This window comes from Leuresthes tenuis, unplaced genomic scaffold, assembly GCF_036924035.1.
Source record: "Leuresthes tenuis unplaced genomic scaffold, fLeuTen1.0.hap1 SCAF_130, whole genome shotgun sequence".
Taxonomy (NCBI): domain Eukaryota; kingdom Metazoa; phylum Chordata; class Actinopteri; order Atheriniformes; family Atherinopsidae; genus Leuresthes; species Leuresthes tenuis.
This window is the reverse complement of record NW_027325484.1, coordinates 25,946-48,260: the sequence shown is the minus strand read 5'-3', so window position 1 is coordinate 48,260 and position 22,315 is coordinate 25,946. Positions and strand designations below refer to the sequence as shown.

Here is a 22,315-nt window from a genome sequence, read left to right as displayed (position 1 = left end):
CACAGGTCCAGCCTGTCTCATCTTTTTTGGAAGGTCCAGCGCTCGGCCGTAACCCTTCTGTCTGTTTGGACTCTCACATACATTCGGTTAATCATAGAAAAACGAGAACAAAACTTTTTAGCCCCTTAAATTCATAAAACAGACATGGTGCAGTTATTTCCATTCTAGAAAATAAGAGTAATCACCACCATTCCTATAAATTCTGGATATTCTAACAATCTGAATCTTTTTTAAATGTTCGATGAAGCCCTTTGCTGTTCTGTTTAGAGACTCAGCTGATCATAAACCAAGTTTTGCTCTTGAACCAAGCTTCTAAACTCTTCACCTTTTTCATTTCTCAGTTAGTATTCACTTTAAAACTGATTAAAAGAAAAATTAAATGAATGCCTATCAACAAATGTGGGATCTAAACTCTAGTGCTTTCTCTAAAATAATTTCCTTTCTCAATTCAGAAATGTGTGTGTGTAAGTCACAACACCCGTGACACCAAAACGGCTTTCTTTTCTCTCTTTTCTCTACACTCTGCACTGTGAGCACACACACCAAATCAGAAAGGCTTTTTTCTCTCTTTTCTACATTATGGACTGTGGGGACACAAAACCGCTCTCTCTCTTTTTTTTTTTGATTGTGTGCCAGGGCGTTGTCTCACGTATTAGATTATGCTTAAGATACGAATGGGTTTATCAGTCACATCAGAATCCATACATACTGATCCTCCCGTAATAAAATGGTCGGATCTTATCAAACACACTTTGTTTCTTGTGACAAGTCAGCGAAACAGCGTATACACGTCAAGACACTGAATCAAGTTTGCCACAAGAACTCATAAGTTTGGCAGTATTGCTCTGCCGTCAGCAATCATACACCCATTTTATTTTCATGAGACATGTGCAGGCACCTGTTCATCTACTGTTCTATCACTATGAATTAGTTTATCTATTATCAATAAGGATACTTCTACAACTACTATCAAAGTATGTCTTCTTATGTTGTCAGTTGCTATATATGAATAAGTGGGTTGCTACTGAAAAGCATTAAGCATGTCACACAGCCCAAACATATAACATTTCAGGACACACCACACAGTTAACAACCACAGTGAAGCGTGTCAAAGCCCAAACATGTAACATTCAACAGGACACTTACACAACACATTCAAATCAAACAGTCAGACAACATACAAGAACATATACCCCAGCCGGGTAGGAAGGTCCAGCGCTCGGCCGTAACCCTTCTGTCTGTTTGGACTCTCACATACATTCGGTTAATCATAGAAAAACGAGAACAAAACTTTTTAGCCCCTTAAATTCATAAAACAGACATGATAGTCTGAGACGATAGGACTGCTTTTTAGTTTTTATTTGAATAAAAGAGGGTTTCCCGGTTGTGTCATTAGTGAGACAGAGATTTCATGGGTAAGTGAAACTTTTGAAGCAGTCCGAAGAAGTGTGAAGTACTCCGAAGAAGTGTGAGTACAGATTAAGGTCCTCATTGGAGACGTCCTTTGAGTGAAGGAATATATTTCCCCATTCCAAGTCTGAGAATGGGAAACAGTAGGTCTCAGACTTTTGACCCTACCGGGGGACCTAAGCATGATGAAATGAAAAAGACATATGGTCCAGAGGTTTTCCACCAGAAGGTTCTTTTAGTATGTTAGAAATAAGAAAATTAGAAGAAAAGTTTTGCAAATATGAGAAAGAGATGAAGCAAAAAAAAAGAAAATTAAGTTTAAATAAGAAGTAAGAAAGGTATAGAATTTTGGAAAAAATAAAGTGTATTAAGAGAAAGAAAGGAAAATGTTAAACAAATGCCATGACGGAATGATGATAATAATTTAGTATTAGCTGTGCCGGATCCAGACCTGGACTCCTGCCCTCCACAACGCCTGCAACAACAACAGCCAGCCCTGCCACAAGCCTCTGGCTCTCGGGAAGAAGGGACTTCTTCCATCCTCCCTCGGGAAGAAATTCCATCATTCTCACAACATCAGCTACATAGGTCTGATGATGAGGAAAAGGAAGACGTTTGGTTCTCCAGCGTACCTGCCCAAGAACTTTTAACGCAAGTGACAAAAATCCTTTACCCACAATCTGGACTTCAGAGATCTAAACGTGAGAAAAAACAAAACCAGATTCAAACCATGCCTATGGTTAAAGTTGCAGTTCCCACTGGACCATTACTGGTTTATCGACCCTGGACTGAGACTGACATCATGGAAGCATAACAATGCTTACCAGATCCAGAGATTTCTGGACCCCATTTTGCTGACGAGTTGCGAGATTTCTGCGCACAATTCTGCCCGACTGGGGTTGAATTGCGTCGCATATTGGCAAAAAAGTTCAAACCGTCCGACCTCTGCAAAATAGAGGCCAGTATGCTACAACTGGATTTGCGACCTACCAACAGTGAACGAGGACATAATGATAACGCTCAATATGAAGCAGCCAACCAAAGACTGTGTCAAGCCATCACCACTCAATTTCCAACCAAAATCAGAAACAGAAACAGAAACCTGGTGAAGGGACTGATGATTTTGTACACCGCATCCTTGAGGAAGTCAGCAAGCACAGCGGTCATCAGAGACCAAGGGATTTGGGTAATGAATCAGGACCATGGGAGAGTATTGCATGCAATGCAATAATTAAAGGCCTCATGCCAGATGTCGCCACTGAAGTAAAGAACATTTACGTGGGATGGTGTGAGGGTCCTCGTTTGGCTGACGTTCGCCGATATGCTCGCCATGCTCATAACCAAGTTGAGACGCGTAAGACAACCAAAAGGGACAAGTGTGAAAAGGAGCTGCATTTGGCAGCCATGACCATGTATTACGCAGTTGGTGTAAACAGAGGACGAGGCCGAAGTCGAAGACGTGGACGTGTGGGATCAGAGCTATGATCCGAATATTTGTTTTTACTGTGGCCAGACTGGACACTGGAAGAAGGACTGTCCACAGCTGAAAAGTGATGAAATTGGGCAAAAGGCTGACTGAGGGTGGGAGGCAGGTTCTGGACGTCACGCAGCAGCGGAGCCTCCACTAATGGGTGATAGCACAAACACACTCACACATTTTTCCTGCTCTGTGTAGTGAAGAAACGCTTGCCGACTGTGATTCACGTAGTAAAGTTTTGCATGCTATTTCCGTCCTAGAGCAAAGATATTTCTCTCAGAATATGGGAACTTATGTTCATCAGTAGTGACGTCAGGGGAGTTTTATTGTCCTCCAAAGTTAAGTGGAAACCACGTTTACTCTATGTCTGCCTCAGGCCAGGTTGTGAAGGAGAAAATGACAATGCCCATTGCGTGTTGTCACTCCCGATGAGCTCTCCTTCAAACACTAATTTTTGTTATCAGAGTTGTGTCCCATTAACCTGATGGGCTGTGATCTCATGTGTAAATTAGGCATTATTTTAACTTCTACACCAGAGGGTGTTAAGGTTATGTTACAGCCTGACAAAGTTTTCACAGCAGTGCAGTTTGATTCATCGGCACTTACATATGCTTATGAGTGGAAACTTCCCAGCTCTCCTTTTTCACAACAACTAGTGGAAGAAGCAAAAGTGTTAGTTTCACCCCTTTCTGATTTCATGCAACCTACTGATTTGCACTGCACATCACACATTTCTTTGGGGCCTGACAATGACTATGAGAAGAAGTGAAAAAATATGTGCGCCTACTTTATTGGCTGTGTCGCTCACTCCAGAGCACTTCGATTTTTTTAATGTTTGTGGTACTCGCCCTCACATTTCCTTGGCCAAACGTACACACTGGCAGTGACAAGGTGTGGGAGAGTTTGTTGCTACATGTCAGAAATAAATGGAGTGGACTGTTTCACCTGCTGATCCAAATTTGATGTTTTCTGAACGATTGTCAGCATACAAAAAAACATTTTTGAGTACAATGCATTGTCAAAGAACTGTGGACTTAATTCCTACCACAGAATCACATTTTGAAGCATGTTTTTTATCTGAAACAGATTTGTCTTCGATACCCATGTTGGCTGAAGTGCCCAATGATCTTTGGGCTAAGAGCAAATATGATGTGGGGTTGATAAAAGGCTGTGAACCAGTAATTGTCACCCCTAAATCAGACTTTTGTCCATGTAAAAAACAGTACCCTTTTAAGCCTGAAGCAATTAAAGGGATTAAACCTGTTTTTCAATCTTTTCAGAAAACAGGCGTTATTGTTCCTTTTGAAAATTCACCTGTGCTTACTCCATTGTTTCCTGTTAAAAAGATTAAAGATGCTGGCCAGCCAGATGAATGGCGTTTTGTACAGGACCTCCAAGCGGTGAATGCTGCAGTTCAGCCACATGCTCCTACTGTGCCCAACCCACACACTATTTTGTCTCAAATTACATCAGATGCACAGTTTTTCTCAGTGGTTGACTTGTCGCCAGTGCACCCTGATAGCCCATTTTGGTTTGCTTTTTAGTTTGAAGGGAGATCTTGGACTTTTACCCGGTTATGCCAGGGGTACTGTGAAAGTCCCACTATTTACAATGCTGCCCTCAAAGCTAGTCTGGATTAACTTCAATCAACCACATATTTTGCAGTATATGGATGACATCCTTTTATGTGGTCCATCTAAACAACAGTGTGAAAAAGACAGTGAATCTGTTGAAACATCTTCCTTCTTATGGCCATAAAGCCAGCCTTTCTAAATTACAGTTTGTACAGGACGAAGTCACCTTTTTGGGTCATGTGATTTCTAAGGATGGGCGCTCACTTTCTCCTAAACGTGTTGCTGCAGTTCAGATCATTCCTAAACCGGTTACTAAAAAACAGCTTATGTCATTCTTAGGTATAACATCTTACTGCAGGAACTTTATTCCTAACTACTCTTTTCTCGAAGCTCTCTTAGGTGCTCTTATCCATGGTAAAGGCAGCTGCAGTTCTGACATGCAGCTCCAGTCAGCTGATCGTGTTCCATGGACTCCTGAGGCTGAATCAGCCTTTAGTGAGCTTAAGCTGGCTCTTCAAACAGCACCAACACTTGGCATTCCAGATCCTCATAAACCTTTCATACAGGCAGTTGATGAGAAGCATGGTTGTATGACATCTGTTCTTATGCAGGAACATGGGGCAGGCAAAGGCCAGTGGCTCATTTCTCAGCAAAACTGGACTCTGTGGCTGCAGGCCTGCCTGGTTGTCTTCGTGCTGTTGCAGCTGCAGAGAAAGCTGTCCTGGCCTCCCAAGATATTGTGGGCTACGCTAATTTGACTGTTTTGGTTCCTCATACTGTTGCCATTATTCTTCTCGAGCAGAAAACTTCACATCTTTCAACTGCTTGTTGGCTCAGATACACCTCTGTGCTCCGTGATATGCCAAATGTCACTGTTAAACGTTGTACTGTTCTGAATCCTGCTACTTTGCTTCCGACTCCTGAGGATGGGGAGCCTCATGACTGTGAAGCTGTTTTGGAACAAGTTTGTACACCCCGACCTGATCTTTTAGAGACTCCTCTTCCAAACTCTGACATGATTCTTTTTGTAGATGGATCAGCTTTGCGTGATCCAGCCACAGGTACTAACTGTGTTTGGTTTGCAGTATGTTCTTCACATGACACTTTGTTGTCTGGTTCTCTTCCTAAACATTTCTCCGCTCAAACTACTGAACTTATTGCACTTACTGAAGCTTGTAAGTTGGCAGCTGGTAAGTCTGTCACTATTTACACAGATTCCAGATATGCTTTTGGTGTTGTTCATGACTTTGGTGCGCTGTGGAAACACAGGCATTTCCTTAAATCAGATGGTAAAACTATTCTGAACTCCAAGCAGGTTTCTGATCTTCTTGATGCGATCCATTTGCCTACAGCAATCTCGGTCTGTAAGTGTGCGGCTCACACTAACTCAGACGATCCTGTTGCTTGTGGTAATGCCAGAGCTGATGCTGCAGCTAAGCAAGCAGCTAATTTTTTTCCTGTTTTTGCTTCCCTCTCTTTGCAGGCAGAAGACTCCCTCACAGATCTCCATGCTTTGCAAACTTTTGCCTCTGCAGATGAAATTTGGTCCTCTGGACGCATTTGGTCCTCTGTGGGTGCAAATCATACGGATGGTGTTTGGATGGGACCTGAGGGTAAACCCTGTCTACCTAAACATTTTTTTCCTCATTTTTCAAAATTGACACATGGGTTGAACCATGTGTCAAAAGGAGGGATGCTGAATGCACTCACTGCTCAGTGGTTCACAAAAGGGTTCAGTTCATATGCGCAAAAATACTGTCAGTCATGTATGGTTTGTGCCACACATAATGTAGGAAAGGCATTACACACATCGCAAGTTGCACACCCTCCACCAGAGAAACCTTTTGAACATTTGATGATGGATTTTGTTGAACTCACACCAGCTGAAGGAAAGAAATATGCACTAGTAATAGTGGACGTGTTTAGTAAATGGGTTGAAGTTTTCCCTGCAAAACATGCAAACAGTAATGCAGTGACTAAAGCACTGCTAAACAGAAATCATTCCTAGATGGGGCATTCCAGAGAAGATCAGCAGTGATAATGGCCCACATTTTGTAAACACTGCATTGACTGAGGTTGGTAAATTCCTGGGAATAAGCTTGCGCACACATTGTGCTTATCATCCACAGAGTGGAGGTGCTGTGGAAAGAGAAAATGGTACATTAAAGTCCAAGTTAGCCAAATGTTGTGAAGAAACAGGTCTGCCATGGACAAAAGCATTACCTATTGTGCTTACCTACATGAGAATGAGAATCAGAGCTCAAGTGAATCTCAGCCCATTTGAAATTTTATTTGGCAGACCTCCTAACCTGGGATTGGGACCTGTAACCAGACCCCTCCCTTCCACAACTGTTTGTGATGATGCTATGTTGTCTTACTGTCGAAACCTTTCCACTGTTCTATCTCAAGTTTCACAGGCAGTAAAAGCAGCCCTTCCAGCCACAGAAAACACACCACTCCAACCAGATGACAGGTGGTGAAGGAACTTCGCAGGAAACATTGGAAGTCCAAACGTTGGCAAGGCCCGTTCCAGGTGCTACTGGTCACTCACACAGCTGTTAAAGTTGCAGAGAGAGCAACCTGGATTCATGCCAGTCACTGTAAGAAGGTACCAGAACCAGTAGATGACTTCCACCCTGACATACATCAGCCTAACCAACACGCCCGGAAGGACAAAGATAAGAGTCAGCAGTAAAAGCTGTACTCCACCGGTGTGTTAAGTGCTAGTAACCTCTGACACCGAAGATTGAAACATCCTTACTGAGACCAGCGATGAAGATGATCATACACATGCTGTGAACCATGGAAGAAACTGTTTGTTGTTTGTATTTTCTTATTTGTAACCAGCATGTGCACATTGTATCTTGATTTCACAGGAAGCAATAATACAGGGCTGCTGTATTTCCCCACGACCCGAGAGACCACCAGACGCCCGAAGCCACACAGCGCCCCCCAGCACACACCCAACCGCCCAGAGCGACGGGACAGCAACCCACCACCACCACTATGTGATCAAGCTAATCAGAAGGGACCAGAGAGAATTAAATTCAGCCAATTGATGTTTTGAGGAAGCAGACATTGTTTCCATGCTAATATAATCTAAAAGAAAATTTCTAAACTGGTTAATACACAGATTGTTCTTCGCTTTCCAGTTCATGAGAATAGTTTTCTTTGCTATACATAACACTGTGAGGATCATGTGTGCTAAGCTAAATTCCACGTTGATGTTGTCTAAGTCACCCAGTATGCACAGTGTGGGGCATGCAGGAATGCTACACTTTAGTCATGTTGATAGGTCCGCACAGACTTCAAGCCAGAACTTCTGGACAGGCGCACAAAACCACAAAGCGTGTGCATAATCATCAGGTGTGTTATCTGTGCAATGTGAGCAGATGTTTGAGTGTGTTAAACCCATCCTGAACATCCTTTGTCCTGTATAGTGTGTTCTATGAAGAATTTTGTATTGTATGAGCTGTAAATTAGGATTTCGAGTCATTCTGAAGGTGTTCAAACATATATGTGGCCAGAAGCTATGACTAGAACTGATGGATAAATCTGCCTCCCATTTTGAGGACGGTAGAGACATTGTGTCATCTATCTTAGACAATAATTTATATATTTTTGATAGTAGTTTTGGGGTGCAGATGCTTAGAAATTCTACTACCCTAATCGGGAGTTGTAAGTCTGGTTGGTGGAGGATATATTTCTTTTTTATTATAGACTTAAGTTGTTGATATTCTAGGAATTTATTGCTGCCTATCTCATGTTGTGATATGAGCTCATCAAATGAAATAAAATGTCCATTTTGGATTATATGTTCCAGATGTTTGATTCCTTTGATCTTCCACAGAGTAAAGTTTAGCATTTTTTTGTTTTGCAGGATGTCAGGATTGTTCCAGATGGGTGTAAGCTTACACGGGACAAGTGAAGACTTTGTTATTTTAAGAAATTCCCACCAGGCTGTCAGAGAGGTGCTGATGTTAATGCTTTTGAAACATTTGTGATTTTTTACGTTTTGACTAATAAGTGGCAGGTCAGAGATTTCCAGATTATCACACAATGCTTGTTCTATATTTATCCAAGTTCATCTATTGGGCTAGGTTTAAACCATTTTGATATATACCGTAACCTATTGGCTAAGGAATAGTGCTGAAAATTAGGTAAATCTAATCCACCACTGTCCTTGGTCTTCTGTAGGGTTTTTAAACTAATACGTGGTGGTTTGTTTTTCCACGGAAATTTGGAGATGCATGAATCTAGTGACTTAAACCAAGTAGCAGGTTGGTTTTATGGGGATCATTGAGAACAAATAGTTAACTTTTGGTAGTATCATCATTTTAATGGTTGTAACTCTCCCCATAAGTGATATAGGTAAGGACTTCCAACGAGAGAGATTGTCCTCTACTGTCTTTAATAAGTGCACATAAATTAGCTTTGTTAGCTCTGAGAGCCTGGAGGAAATGTTTATGCCTAAATATCTAATATTTCCTGACTGTAAAGTGATCGCAGGTATATTCTGGACCCTACAGTTAATGGGCAGAACTGTGGTCTTAGACCAATTGATAGAGTAGTCAGAAAGTGCTGAGAATTTATTTATGAGTGTGATCGTGAGTGAGAGACGTCTGTGAGTTCTGAAGGAAAAGTAATACATCATCAGCATAAAGACTTATTTTATGCTCAATATTTTGGGGTTGGATGTCTTTAATATTTCTATCTTGTCTGATAGCAGCTGCTAAAGGTTTGATGAAAATAGCAAAAAGTGAGGGAGAAAGTGAGCAACCCTGTCTTGTACTTCTCTGCAGACTGAAGCTTGGAGAAGTTTGATCATTTGTCCTGACACTTGCATTTGGGGAGTCAGTTATTTTCTTGTGAGGAGATAAGAGACTTTAATAATAATATCTTGCAAGAGAGAACAACACAGTACAGAATACAGAGTTGCTCTGACCACTGAAGCAAAAACACACAGTTATATTGCCCGCTCATCACGTCATCTGTTTTTGGGTATAATTGATTGTTCTTCTAACTTTCCTCCCCAACCATCAGTTGAGGTTACCCAGACACACTCGTAAATACCAGCCTAACCCTGTCCCCCCTAAAGTGCAGCTATCTCATTATAACAAGCCCACCATTGTAAAGAGGAATTTAAGAAAACAGGGCAGGGTGGTACCTTGCAGCTCGGTCATTTGCAGGTTATACACAGTAACACTCAATACAATGCATATAAGAATTATTTTCCATTACATTCCTCCCTTTTGATTATAATAATACCATTATATTAATCAACCCAAAAGAAACAAGGAAAATAATAACTTTATCTGTAAAACATCAGCCTGCATTTGCACACAACGTGAGTTTAAAATGCAGGCATCATAGTAATAAAGGGTCCAATGATAAACAATCAAAACATGAACAATTAAACATGATTATCTTCATCCCTCTCTAAGTCAGCGTCACTAGAGGAAAAATTTTGAAAGCAAGAAAGTTATTTGAGTCATTTGGTCTTTTTCACACTGTTGTTTAGATGGACTACATAAAATGATGTCATCCACATACTGCAAAAGAGCAGAGCCTGTGGTTGATTGAAGTTAATCCAGACTAGCTTTGAGGGCAGCATTGTAAATAGTGGGACTTTCACAGTACCCCTGGCATAACCGGGTAAAAGTCCAAGATCTCCCTTCAAACTAAAAAGCAAACCAAAATGGGCTATCAGGGTGCACTGGCGACAAGTCAACCACTGAGAAAAACTGTGCATCTGATGTAATTTGAGACAAAATAGTGTGTGGGTTGGGCACAGTAGGAGCATGTGGCTGAACTGCAGCATTCACCGCTTGGAGGTCCTGTACAAAACGCCATTCATCTGGCTGGCCAGCATCTTTAATCTTTTTAACAGGAAACAATGGAGTAAGCACAGGTGAATTTTCAAAAGGAACAATAACGCCTGTTTTCTGAAAAGATTGAAAAACAGGTTTAATCCCTTTAATTGCTTCAGGCTTAAAAGGGTATTGTTTTTTACATGGACAAAAGTCTGATTTAGGGGTGACAATTACTGGTTCACAGCCTTTTATCAACCCCACATCATATTTGCTCTTAGCCCAAAGATCATTGGGCACTTCAGCCAACATGGGTATCGAAGACAAATCTGTTTCAGATAAAAAACATGCTTCGAAATGTGATTCTGTGGTAGGAATTAAGTCCACAGTTCTTTGACAATGCATTGTACTCAAAAATGTTTTTTGTATGCTGACAATCGTTCAGAAAACATCAAATTTGGATCAGCAGGTGAAACAGTCCACTCCATTTCTTTCTGACATGTAGCAACAAACTCTCCCACACCTTGTCACTGCCAGTGTGTACGTTTGGCCAAGGAAATGTGAGGGCGAGTACCACAAACATTAAAAAAATCGAAATGCTCTGGAGTGAGCGACACAGCCAATAAAGTAGGCGCACATATTTTTTCACTTCTTCTCATAGTCATTGTCAGGCCCCAAAGAAATGTGTGATGTGCAGTGCAAATCAGTAGGTTGCATGAAATCAGAAAGGGGTGAAACTAACGCTTTTGCTTCTTCCACTAGTTGTTGTGAAAAAGGAGAGCTGGGAAGTTTCCACTCATAAGCATATGTAAGTGCCGATGAATCAAACTGCACTGCTGTGAAAACTTTGTCAGGCTGTAACATAACCTTAACACCCTCTGGTGTAGAAGTTAAAATAATGCCTAATTTACACATGAGATCACAGCCCATCGGGTTAATGGGACACAACTCTGATAACAAAAATGAGTGTTTGAAGGAGAGCTCATCGGGAGTGAAAACACGCAATGGGCATTGTCATTTTCTCCTTCACAACCTGGCCTGATGCAGACATACAGTAAACGTGGTTTCCACTTAACTTTGGAGGACAATCAAACTCCCCTGACGTCACTACTGATGAACATAAGTTCCTATATTCTGAGAGAAATATCTTTGCTCTAGGACGGAAATAGCATGCAAAACTTTACTACGTGAATCACAGTCGGCAAGCGTTGCTTCACTACACAGAGCAGGAAAAATGTGTGAGTGTGTTTGTGCTATCACCCATTAGTGGAGGCTCCGCTGCTGCGTGACGTCCAGAACCTGCCTCCCACCCTCAGTCAGCCTTTTGCCCAAATTCATCACTTTTTAGCTGTGGACAGTCCTTCTTCCAGTGTCCAGTCTGGCCACAGTAAAAACAAATATTCGGATCATAGCTCTGGCGTGGCTCCTCTCCCACACGTCCACGTCTTCGACTTCGGCCTCGTCCTCTGTTTACACCAACTGCGTAATACATGGTCATGGTTGCCACATGCAGCTCCTTTTCACACTTGTCCCTTTTGGTTGTCTTACGCGTCTCAACTTGGTTCTGAGCATGGCGAGCATATCGGCGAACGTCAGCCAAACGAGGACCCTCACACCATCCCACGTAAATGTTCTTTACTTCAGTGGCGACATCTATATAATATTGTCTGGGTCCCGTTAAAACATGTATTTTTCCCATCTAATTCCTTGTTTGCTTTAAAACAAGTATTCCCCATTTTCTATCCCTTCAGTAGCCAACCAGTTTGTATGGAGTACACTGGAGCAACTTGACTGATCAGTAAAACACTGCTTTTGTTGTCACCGCAAGGCTTCCCCCGTCGGTTGTTTCACTGAGACACTACTGAGTAACTACAACTCAACACAGTTTATACACATAACATTCATATACATACTAACAAACAAACAAACAATAATTTATCGCAATTTTCTCATCTCTGTTTGAACGTACACCCAGGTAAATATTCCTGTAGTCTTCTCATACCGACTATGGACCCATTCATTGTTTAACTTCACTGTTTTGCAAATCCTAATTGAATATTACACATTGACATTGAACTTTACTGGATAAGCAGGTCTTCATTGCATTCAGCAGCCTATATGTGAGCATCTATGTGTAAGCTGTTCTTCTTTGCATTTATCAGCAGCAAGCAATTCTTCACTGCACATGCATATGTAAATAGTAAAACAATTCCAATGTGTTAGCGAAACCTTCTATATCACAGTGGTTTCTAAGATCTATTTTAAGTTCTTTGCCATCAGTGAGATGACATAGTTTACAAAGTGTGTCAAATTATCACTGAAGATCTTTTCAGGAATTTCAAATCTAGAAATGAGTTATTTTACGCGTGATTTTGCTACTGAGAGTGCATCTGCTTGTGCACATGGAAATATTTCAGACCATTTGGTAAAAACCTCTGTTGTCACTGAGCAGAATCGTTTCCCTTAACATTAATTTAGTTCAATGAAATCTACACAATAATGAAATAATGAAATACAAACAAATATGTTGAAAAAGATACACTGGCTTAGGGAATTATCTTCGTTTTGGTCTTAGATTGCCCTGTGGAATGTATTTTGCACATATTTGACCTGCTAGACAAAACTTTATTCATTTATTTATTCTAAAAAAAAAAATTCAATAATTAGTAAAACCATATGCTGTAAAAACCTTGTTCATTATTGCTTCCATCCCTCCTGTTGAGACATGACATGGTCCGTGGCTCAATACTGCAGCATATTCAAACAAATTCTTTGGCAGTATGGTTTTCCTTCCGGTCATTCATACGAGTCTATTGTAGATGGCAATTGAATAACATCTAATAATGCTAAAATATTTGTAGTTTATACATTTAGCTGTGGATGTCAACATACCTGTTTTTCCAATGCTGTGTTAACACATGTACAGTTGAGAAGGCATACTGACTGTCAGTGTAAACGTTAACAACCTTTTTGTTATTTAATTTACAAGCTTCAGTTAAAGCTACCAATTCGACTGCTTGAACAGAGTAATTTTTTGGTAGTTGGTGTTTTAAGAAAACTTCAGTTTCTGTTACTACTGCAAATCCTGTAGCATTTGTGCCATCAGGGTTTTTTGCTTGACCTGTTGAATAAATATAGTTATTTCTGCATTTTCATAACGTATATCAGTTAAGTCTGGCCTGGGTAAAACACTGATGGTTATTTCTGACATGCAATCATGAGGCTTTCCATCTGTGGGGTAGGTAGCAGTGTGGATGGATTAAGTGTAGCACATCTCTCGACAACAAGGTGTGGCTGTGAAAGAAGAACTGTTATGTAGGAGAGATGTCTGGTAAAGATATTTTGTTAAGTAACCATATCACAGCCACTGCATGAGGTACCTTAAGTGTTAATGGGTGAAATAACACAATTATTGTTGATGCCTGCACTGCCAATGGCTTCTGGCCATTGATTCAAAAGTACGATCTCGTCCCTGTTTCCCCCTTTCAGTGGACACTTGCCCCTAATTACCGCAATTCAGCAGGGGGTCTTTCATTAGGAGTACTGGACTCCCCCGTGCACGGTTTCAGCTCCGACCCTGGAAAGCGGAAAAAACGTTGAGATCTGGTTTGAGGACCCAATTGTTGAGAAAAGTCTCTCAATGAGACTCAGAGTTGCTGGAGTCAGTTAATGCAAATGTTTAATCTTGCAGCAAGTTCAAGAATGTGTGTGTGAATGGGTGTATGTGTGCGAACGTGTGTGAGTTTGTGTATGTGAGAGTTTAATGAACCTGTTATCCACAGGCAGGTCTTAACTAGTATGGCACAGGTCCAGCCTGTCTCATCTTTTTTGGAAGGTCCAGCGCTCGGCCGTAACCCTTCTGTCTGTTTGGACTCTCACATACATTCGGTTAATCATAGAAAAACGAGAACAAAACTTTTTAGCCCCTTAAATTCATAAAACAGACATGGTGCAGTTATTTCCATTCTAGAAAATAAGAGTAATCACCACCATTCCTATAAATTCTGGATATTCTAACAATCTGAATCTTTTTTAAATGTTCGATGAAGCCCTTTGCTGTTCTGTTTAGAGACTCAGCTGATCATAAACCAAGTTTTGCTCTTGAACCAAGCTTCTAAACTCTTCACCTTTTTCATTTCTCAGTTAGTATTCACTTTAAAACTGATTAAAAGAAAAATTAAATGAATGCCTATCAACAAATGTGGGATCTAAACTCTAGTGCTTTCTCTAAAATAATTTCCTTCAATTCAGAAATGTGTGTGTGTAAGTCACAACACCCGTGACACCAAAACGGCTTTCTTTTCTCTCTTTTCTCTACACTCTGCACTGTGAGCACACACACCAAATCAGAAAGGCTTTTTTCTCTCTTTTCTACATTATGGACTGTGGGGACACAAAACCGCTCTCTCTCTTTTTTTTTTTGATTGTGTGCCAGGGCGTTGTCTCACGTATTAGATTATGCTTAAGATACGAATGGGTTTATCAGTCACATCAGAATCCATACATACTGATCCTCCCGTAATAAAATGGTCGGATCTTATCAAACACACTTTGTTTCTTGTGACAAGTCAGCGAAACAGCGTATACACGTCAAGACACTGAATCAAGTTTGCCAAAAGAACTCATAAGTTTGGCAGTATTGCTCTGCCGTCAGCAATCATACACCCATTTTATTTTCATGAGACATGTGCAGGCACCTGTTCATCTACTGTTCTATCACTATGAATTAGTTTATCTATTATCAATAAGGATACTTCTACAACTACTATCAAAGTATGTCCGGACTTCTTATGTTGTCAGTTGCTATATATGAATAAGTGGGTTGCTACTGAAAAGCATTAAGCATGTCACACAGCCCAAACATATAACATTTCAGGACACTTACACAACACATTCAAATCAAACAGTCAGACAACATACAAGAACATATACCCCAGCCGGCATTGCTCCCTGCCTATTTTCCTACAACTCACTATGTGTGCGCACACCTTTATTCACAAACTCTTCAACTTATACTCTTTTACCGAAGCTGCTACAGCTCGATTGGCCAAATACCCTTAGATCCTATTTCGGTGAATTTGACATCTGCCTTGTTGTTGTTGAGCAGCACTAATGAGTTGTTTCTATTTTTGGCAGGCTTTACCTTTGCGGATGAAGCCCTTTCTGTCTGTGCAAAAGAAATCTTGTTACTGTGCAGAGTGACTTCTCTGAGTAGAGTCGCCTTACTTGTTGCGACTGTGCCGATGTTCGAAGCTGGAGTGCAAAGTTGTTGCTTGAATGGTGCTCGCTGGAGCGTGTGGTAGTGTAAAGTTATACCATTTAAAAGGGCTGAAGAGTGCTCAGTGCAGCGGGTGGGCGGAGGTGCAAAGTGACACTATGGCCATAAAAAGAACACCGCTACAAGTGCGCATTGTGCCAGGAAGGGCCCTCGGACGTGAACCAGTGGACAGTTATCGCTTCTCGGCCTTTTGGCTAAGATCAAGTGTAGTATCTGTTCTTATCAGTTTAATGTCTGATATGTCCTCTATGCGAGACTACATATTAAATGGATTTTTATCAATAGGAGTTGAAAAAGGAGCTTGCTCCGTTCACTCCAAGCATCGACCCGGTACTGCAGTGCCGCTGGGAACGGTGCGCTCTCCTCTGCTCTTGTGAAAAAGCAAACAGCGGTGCAGGATGGAAGTTTCAGGGAGCCTAAGATGAAACTTTCTTTTAATCTGCTGATAAAAGAGAGTGAATGCGAAGCAGACTTTAACACGGCTCTGGGAGCGAGCCGAGTGCGGGCTAACCGGGAGAATTGCTTGAAAGAAACGCGACACCGAATGAGCAGTCAGATCAAAGCCTCAATACGGTGTTCCCGTGTTGTTTGTGGCTGCCTTGTCTTTTGCACAGAGTAAAAGACAAGGCAGCCATCGAATAGGGCCCGATTGTTCCTACTTGGTCAGCCGAGGAGCAAGGGGGGGGAGCAAGCGTCTCAACCAAGCAAAGCTCACCATGGGGAAGGTGGCTATGCCAACTAGCCTGATGCCCTGCTCCCGCAGTGATGGATAATCATACACTGGTTTCTCTTCATAATGTACAAGTCTTTCGCCTTTTACTAAAGACTTCCGTGGAGAGCAGCACTAATGAATTGTTTCTATTTTTGGCAGGCTTTACCTTTGCGGGTGAAGCCCTTTCTGTCTGTGCAAAAGAAATCTTGTTACTGTGCAGAGTGACTTCTCTGAGTAGAGTCGCCTTACTTGTTGCGACTGTGCCGATGTTGCTTGAATGGTGCTCGCTGGAGCGTGCGGTAGTGTAAAGTTATACCATTTAAAAGGGTTGAAGAGTGCTCAGTGCAGCGGGTGGGCGGAGGTGCAAAGTGACACTATGGCCATAAAACGAACACCGCTACAAGTGCGCATTGTGCCAGGAAGGGCCCTCGGACGTGAACCAGTGGACAGTTATCGCTTCTCGGCCTTTTGGCTAAGATCAAGTGTAGTATCTGTACTTATCAGTTTAATATGTGATATGTCTATGCAAGGACTACATATTAAATGGATTTTTATCAATAGGAGTTGAAAAAGGAGCTTGCTCCGTTCACTCCAAGCATCGACCCGGTACTGCAGTGCCGCTGGGAACGGTGCGCTCTCCTCTGCTTTTGTGAAAAAGCAAACAGCGGTGCAGGATGGAAGTTTCTTTAATCTGCTGAGAAAAGAGAGTGAATGCGAAGCAGACTTTAACACGGCTCTGGGAGCGAACCGAGTGCGGGCTAACCAGGAGAATTGCTTGAAAGAAACGCGACACCGAATGAGCGGTCAGAACAAAGCCTCAATACGGTGTTCCTGTGGTGTTTTTATAAAATGCGGTGTAAAAAAAGGTGTGAATGCCCCATAGAAAACTAAAAGGTGGAGCGGAAGTGTTCGGCTGCAAGAAGGTGTGAATGTCCGACTATATTTGGTGAAAAGCAGGTGAAGCAAGGTCTGAATGCCCAACCTTACATCATCAAAAGCGAGATCAGAGGTTTTTGGCTGCAAGAAGGCCATAGTTTGCCAAAAGCGGGTAAGGTGCGAATGATCGGCTAAATATCAACAAAAGTGGGGGCAGAGGTCTTCGGATGCAAGTGGGTGTGAATATCCCACCATACAAGTATGGTGGAGAGGAAGCTGTGAATGGCCGACCATAGTTTGCAAAAAGCGGGTGAGAAAAGGTGCGAATGTCCAACCATACATGATCAAAACAGGGAGCGGAGGTGTTTGGCTGCGACAAGGTGTGAATGTCCACCCATAATTAATGAAAAGCGGGCAACAAGTAGGTTCGAATGCCCAACCATACATCATCAAAAGCAGGAGTGGATGTGTTCGGCTACAAGAAGGTTTGAATGTCCAAGCATAGTTTGTAAAAAGCGGGTAAGAAAAGGTTCGAATGCCCGAACATACACCATCAAAAGAGGGAGCGGAGGTGTTCCGCTGTAAGACGGTGTGAATGTCCGACCATAGTTGGTAAAAAGTGGGTATGAAAAGGTTCGAATGCCCAAATTCGGCTGCAAAAAACTGTGTTCGGCTGCAAAAAGGTGTGAATGTTCGACTAAATTTTGTAAAAAGCGGGTAAGACAAGGTGCGAATGCCTGACAATCTATGATCAAAAGCGGGAGGAGAGGTCTTCGGATGAGAGTGGTTTAGAATTTCCAACCATAATCTATAAAATGCGGTGAAAAAAAAGGTGTGATAGAACACTAAAAGGTGGAGCGGAAGTGTTCGGCTGCAAGAAGGTGTGAATGTCCGACTATATTTAGTGAAAAGCAGGTGAAGCAAGGTCTGCATGCCCAACCTTACATCATGAAAAGCGAGATCAGAGGTGTTTGGCTGAGAGAAGGCCACAGTTTGCGATGCAATAATTAAAGGCCTCATGCCAGATGTCGCCACTGAAGTAAAGAACATTTACGTGGGATGGTATGAGGGTCCTCGTCTGGCTGACGTTCGCCGATATGCTCGCCATGCTCAGAACCAAGTTGAGACGCGTAAGACAACCAAAAGGGACAAGTGTGAAAAGGAGCTGCATTTGGCAGCCATGACCATGTATTACGCAGTTGGTGTAAACAGAGCACGAGGCCGAAGTCGAAGACGTGGACGTGTGAGAGAGGAGGTCGAAATGGGCCACGCCAGAGCTATGATCCGAATATTTGTTTTTACTGTGGCCAGACTGGACACTGGAAGAAGGACTGTCCACAGCTGAAAAGTGATGAAATTTGGCCAAAGGCTGACTGAGGGTGGGAGGCAGGTTCTGGACGTCACGCGGCAGCGGAGCCTCCACTAATGGGTGATAGCACAAACACACTCACACATTTTTCCTGCTCTGTGTAGTGAAGAAACGCTTGCCGACTGTGATTCACGTAGTAAAGTTTTGCATGCTAGTTCCGTCCTAGAGCAAAGATATTTCTCTCAGAATATAGGAACATGTTCATCAGTAGTGACGTCAGGGGAGTTTGATTGTCCTCCAAAGTTAAGTGGAAACCACGTTTACTCTATGTCTGCATCAGGCCAGGTTGTGAAGGAGAAAATGATATCGCCCATTGCGTGTGTCACTCCCGATGGGCTCTCCTTCAAACACTCATTTTTGTTATCAGAGTTGTGTCCCATTAACCTAATGGGCTGTGATCTCATGTGTAAATTAGGCATTATTTTAACTTCTACACCAGAGGGTATTAACGTAATGTTACAGTCTGACAAAGTTTTCACAGCAGTGCAGTTTGATTCATCTGCACTTACATATGCTTATGAGTGGAAACTTCCCAGCTCTCCTTTTTCACAACAACTAGTGGAAGAAGCAAAAGCGTTAGTTTCACCCCTTTCTGATTTCATGCAACCTGCTGATTTGCACTGAAGATCACACATTTCTTTGGGGCCTGACAATGACTATGAGAAGAAGTGAAAAAATATGTGCGCCTACTTTATTGGCTGTGTCGCTCACTCCAGAGCAATTCGATTTTTTTAATGTTTGTGGTACTCGCCCTCACATTTCCTTGGCCAAACCTACACACTGGCATTGACAAGGTGTGGGAGAGTTTGTTGCTACATGTCAGAAAGAAACGGATTGGACCGTTTCACCTGCTGATCCAAATTTTATGTTTTCTGAAGGATTGTCAGCATACAAAAAAATATTTTTGAGTACAATGCATTGTCAAAGAACTGTGGAATTAATTCCTACCACAGAATCACATTTTGAAGCATGTTTTTAATCTGAAAAAGATTTGTCTTCGATACCCATGTTGGCTGAAGTGCCCAATGATCTTTGGGCGAAGAGCAAATATGATGTGGGGTTGTTTATTGTTGAAACTAGATTAGAAGTAGATAAATATGAAGGACAAAGCAGTTTGAACTTGGTTTGAGAGAAGGAATTAATTTTATTGCAAAATCCGAATTCATGCATAACTCGTCAAATAGATAGTGATGTGTCGTTCGTGAGCAATTCGTTCGACATGAACAAATTTTTTATATGACTCGGGAGTAACGAGTTGTCTCAGTGAGTGATTCGTTCATTTTCATGCAGTACCCTTCCTCACCACATGGCAGGCGGCAGCTTCATAAGCTCAGTCAGCAGGACAGGAAACAGTATTGATTCGTTCATGACTCAACTCCTCGACTGACAGGTCCTCGCACAGGAAACAGTATTGATTAGTTTACGACTCAACTCCTTGGGTCTTCGTTCATTTGTCACGTTTTAAATTCTACGTTTCATTTGACAGGCTGAAGAGCAGTAGGCACAACAGTTCGTTCAGAAACCGGATCATTAATCTCATAGACTATTCTACCATCAACAACTTGGAAACCACAATCGACTCTCTAGATGCAGAAAAAGCATTTAATGGAGTGAACTGGAAATTTTTTTACAAACTATGCTCGGACATTCAAACCTTCTTGTAACCGAACACATCCAGTCCTGCTTTTGATGATGTATGGTTGGGCATTCGCACCTTTTTTTTTACCCATTTTTGAGGAATTATGGGTGGACATTCACACCTTCTTGAAGCTGAACACCTCCTCTCCCACTTATGATCATGTGCGGTTGGATATTCGAACATTTTTTTTCATGTTTTCTAGCAATTATTGATGGACATTCAGACCTTATTGCAGCTGAACACCTCCGCTCCCGCTTTTGATGGTGTATAGTCGGGCTTCCGAGCCTTTTCTTCCCCGGTTTTTACAAATTATGGTTGGACATTTAGACCTTCTTGCAGCCGAAAACCTCCGTTCCCTCTTTTGATCATACATTGTCCGGCATTCGCACCTTTTCTTACCCGCTTTTTACAAACCATGGTCGGACTTTCACACCTTTTAGTAGCCAAACAACTCCGCTCCCGCTATATATTGTGTACAGTCGGGTATTTTAACCTTTTCTTACCCGCTTTTTACCAATTATGGTCGGACATTCACACCTTCTTACAGCGGAACACCTCCGCTCCCTGTTTTGATCATTTATGGTCTGGCAATACTACCTTTTCTTACCCGTTTTTGAGTAATTATGGCTGGACATTCACAGCTTCTTGTAGCCGAACACATCCACTCCTGCTTTTGATGATGTATGGTATGGCATTCGAACCTACTTGTTGCCCGCTTTTCATTAATTATGGGTGGACATTCACACCTTGTCGCACCCAAACACCTCCGCTCCCTGTTTTGATCATGTATGGTTGGACATTCGCACCTTTTCTCACCCGCTTTTTGCAAACTATGGTCGGCCATTCACAGCTTCCTCTCCACCATACTTGTATGGTGGGATATTCACACCCACTTGCATCCGAAGACCTCCGCCCCCACTTTTATTTATATTTTACTTCACTTTTACTTGATATTTAGTCGGTCATTCGCACCTTACCCGCTTTTGGCAAACTATGGCCTTCTTGCAGCCAAACACCTCTGATCTCGCTTTTGATGATGTAAGGTTGGGCATTCAGACCTTGCTTCACCTGCTTTTCACCAAATATAGTCGGACATTCACACCTTCTTGCAGCCGAACACTTCCGCTCCACCTTTTAGTTTTCTATGGGGCATTCACACCTTTATTTTCACCGCATTTTATAAAAACACCACAGGAACACCATATTGAGGCTTTGTTCTGACCGCTCATTCGGTGTCGCATTTCTTTCAAGCAATTCTCCTGGTTAGCCCGCACTCGGCTCGCTCCCAGAGCCGTGTTAAAGTCTACTTCGCATTCACTCTCTTTTCTCAGCAGACTAAAAGAAAGTTTCATCTTGGGGTCCCTGAAACTTCCATCCTGCACCGCTGTTTGCTTTTTCACAAGAGCAGAGGAGAGCGCACCGTTCCCAGCGGCACTGCAGTACCGGGTCGATGCTTGGAGTGAACGGAGCAAGCTCCTTTTTCAACTCCTATTGATACAAATCCATTTAATATGTGGTCCTTGCATAGACATATCACAACTTGGTTTGAGTGAAGGAATTAATTTTATATCAAAATCCGGAATTGTGTAGAACTCGTGAAACGACGCTTATTCTCGGATTCCTGAAAAGGTTTAGTGTTGTTCTCTCCTATCCTGCAAAGTACAACGTTCTTTTTTGTTCAAAGCTATTTAGACATGGATAAATATGAAGGAAAATGCAGTTTTAACTTGGTTTGAGTGAAGGAATTCATTTTATATCAAAATCCGGAATTGTGCATTATGGCAGCAGAATTGTAGTCTGAATACCTTTATGCCAAACAGATTTGCTTTGCCAAGGGAAGTTTTATAATTGTTTATTGTTTATGTTTACAATATATAAACTAGCAGAATAAATAATTCATCCTCCTGGTCCCTCCCACCCCGGAGGGGGCAGCCAGAGACTGGCTGCAATAGGCATCCCCGCTACCTGGGACCCAACACAGGGCAGGAGGGCCTGATGTCCACCAGGCTCGGGGCCTGCAGTCACCATATTCCGGGAGCTACTGTACCCCCAGAAGGAACCCATCCCGCCCCACCCCACTCAACCCAACCCCACCCCAGAGGACCTCTACAAAAACAAACAAACAACAACAAAAATCAAACAAACAAACAAACAAATCACCCGGTTACAC

General features: G+C 42.2%; 3 non-coding genes and 1 pseudogene across 3 annotated transcripts; 3 read left to right on the top strand and 1 right to left on the bottom strand.

Moving 5' to 3' along the window:
* The first annotated feature begins 15,723 nt into the window (after positions 1-15,723).
* On the top strand, positions 15,724-15,913 carry LOC140287395 (U2 spliceosomal RNA). Its single transcript, XR_011911575.1, has one exon. It is a non-coding gene; the product is annotated as a U2 spliceosomal RNA (small nuclear RNA).
* Positions 15,914-16,324: 411 nt separating this feature from the next.
* Positions 16,325-16,438, top strand: LOC140287404 (U5 spliceosomal RNA). The gene has a single exon (XR_011911579.1). It is a non-coding gene; the product is annotated as a U5 spliceosomal RNA (small nuclear RNA).
* A 275-nt stretch (positions 16,439-16,713) lies between these two features.
* Positions 16,714-16,901, top strand: LOC140287397 (U2 spliceosomal RNA). Its single transcript, XR_011911577.1, has one exon. It is a non-coding gene; the product is annotated as a U2 spliceosomal RNA (small nuclear RNA).
* A 4,653-nt stretch (positions 16,902-21,554) lies between these two features.
* LOC140287402 (U2 spliceosomal RNA) lies at positions 21,555-21,704 on the bottom strand (annotated as a pseudogene).
* Between the last annotated feature and the right edge of the window lie 611 nt (positions 21,705-22,315).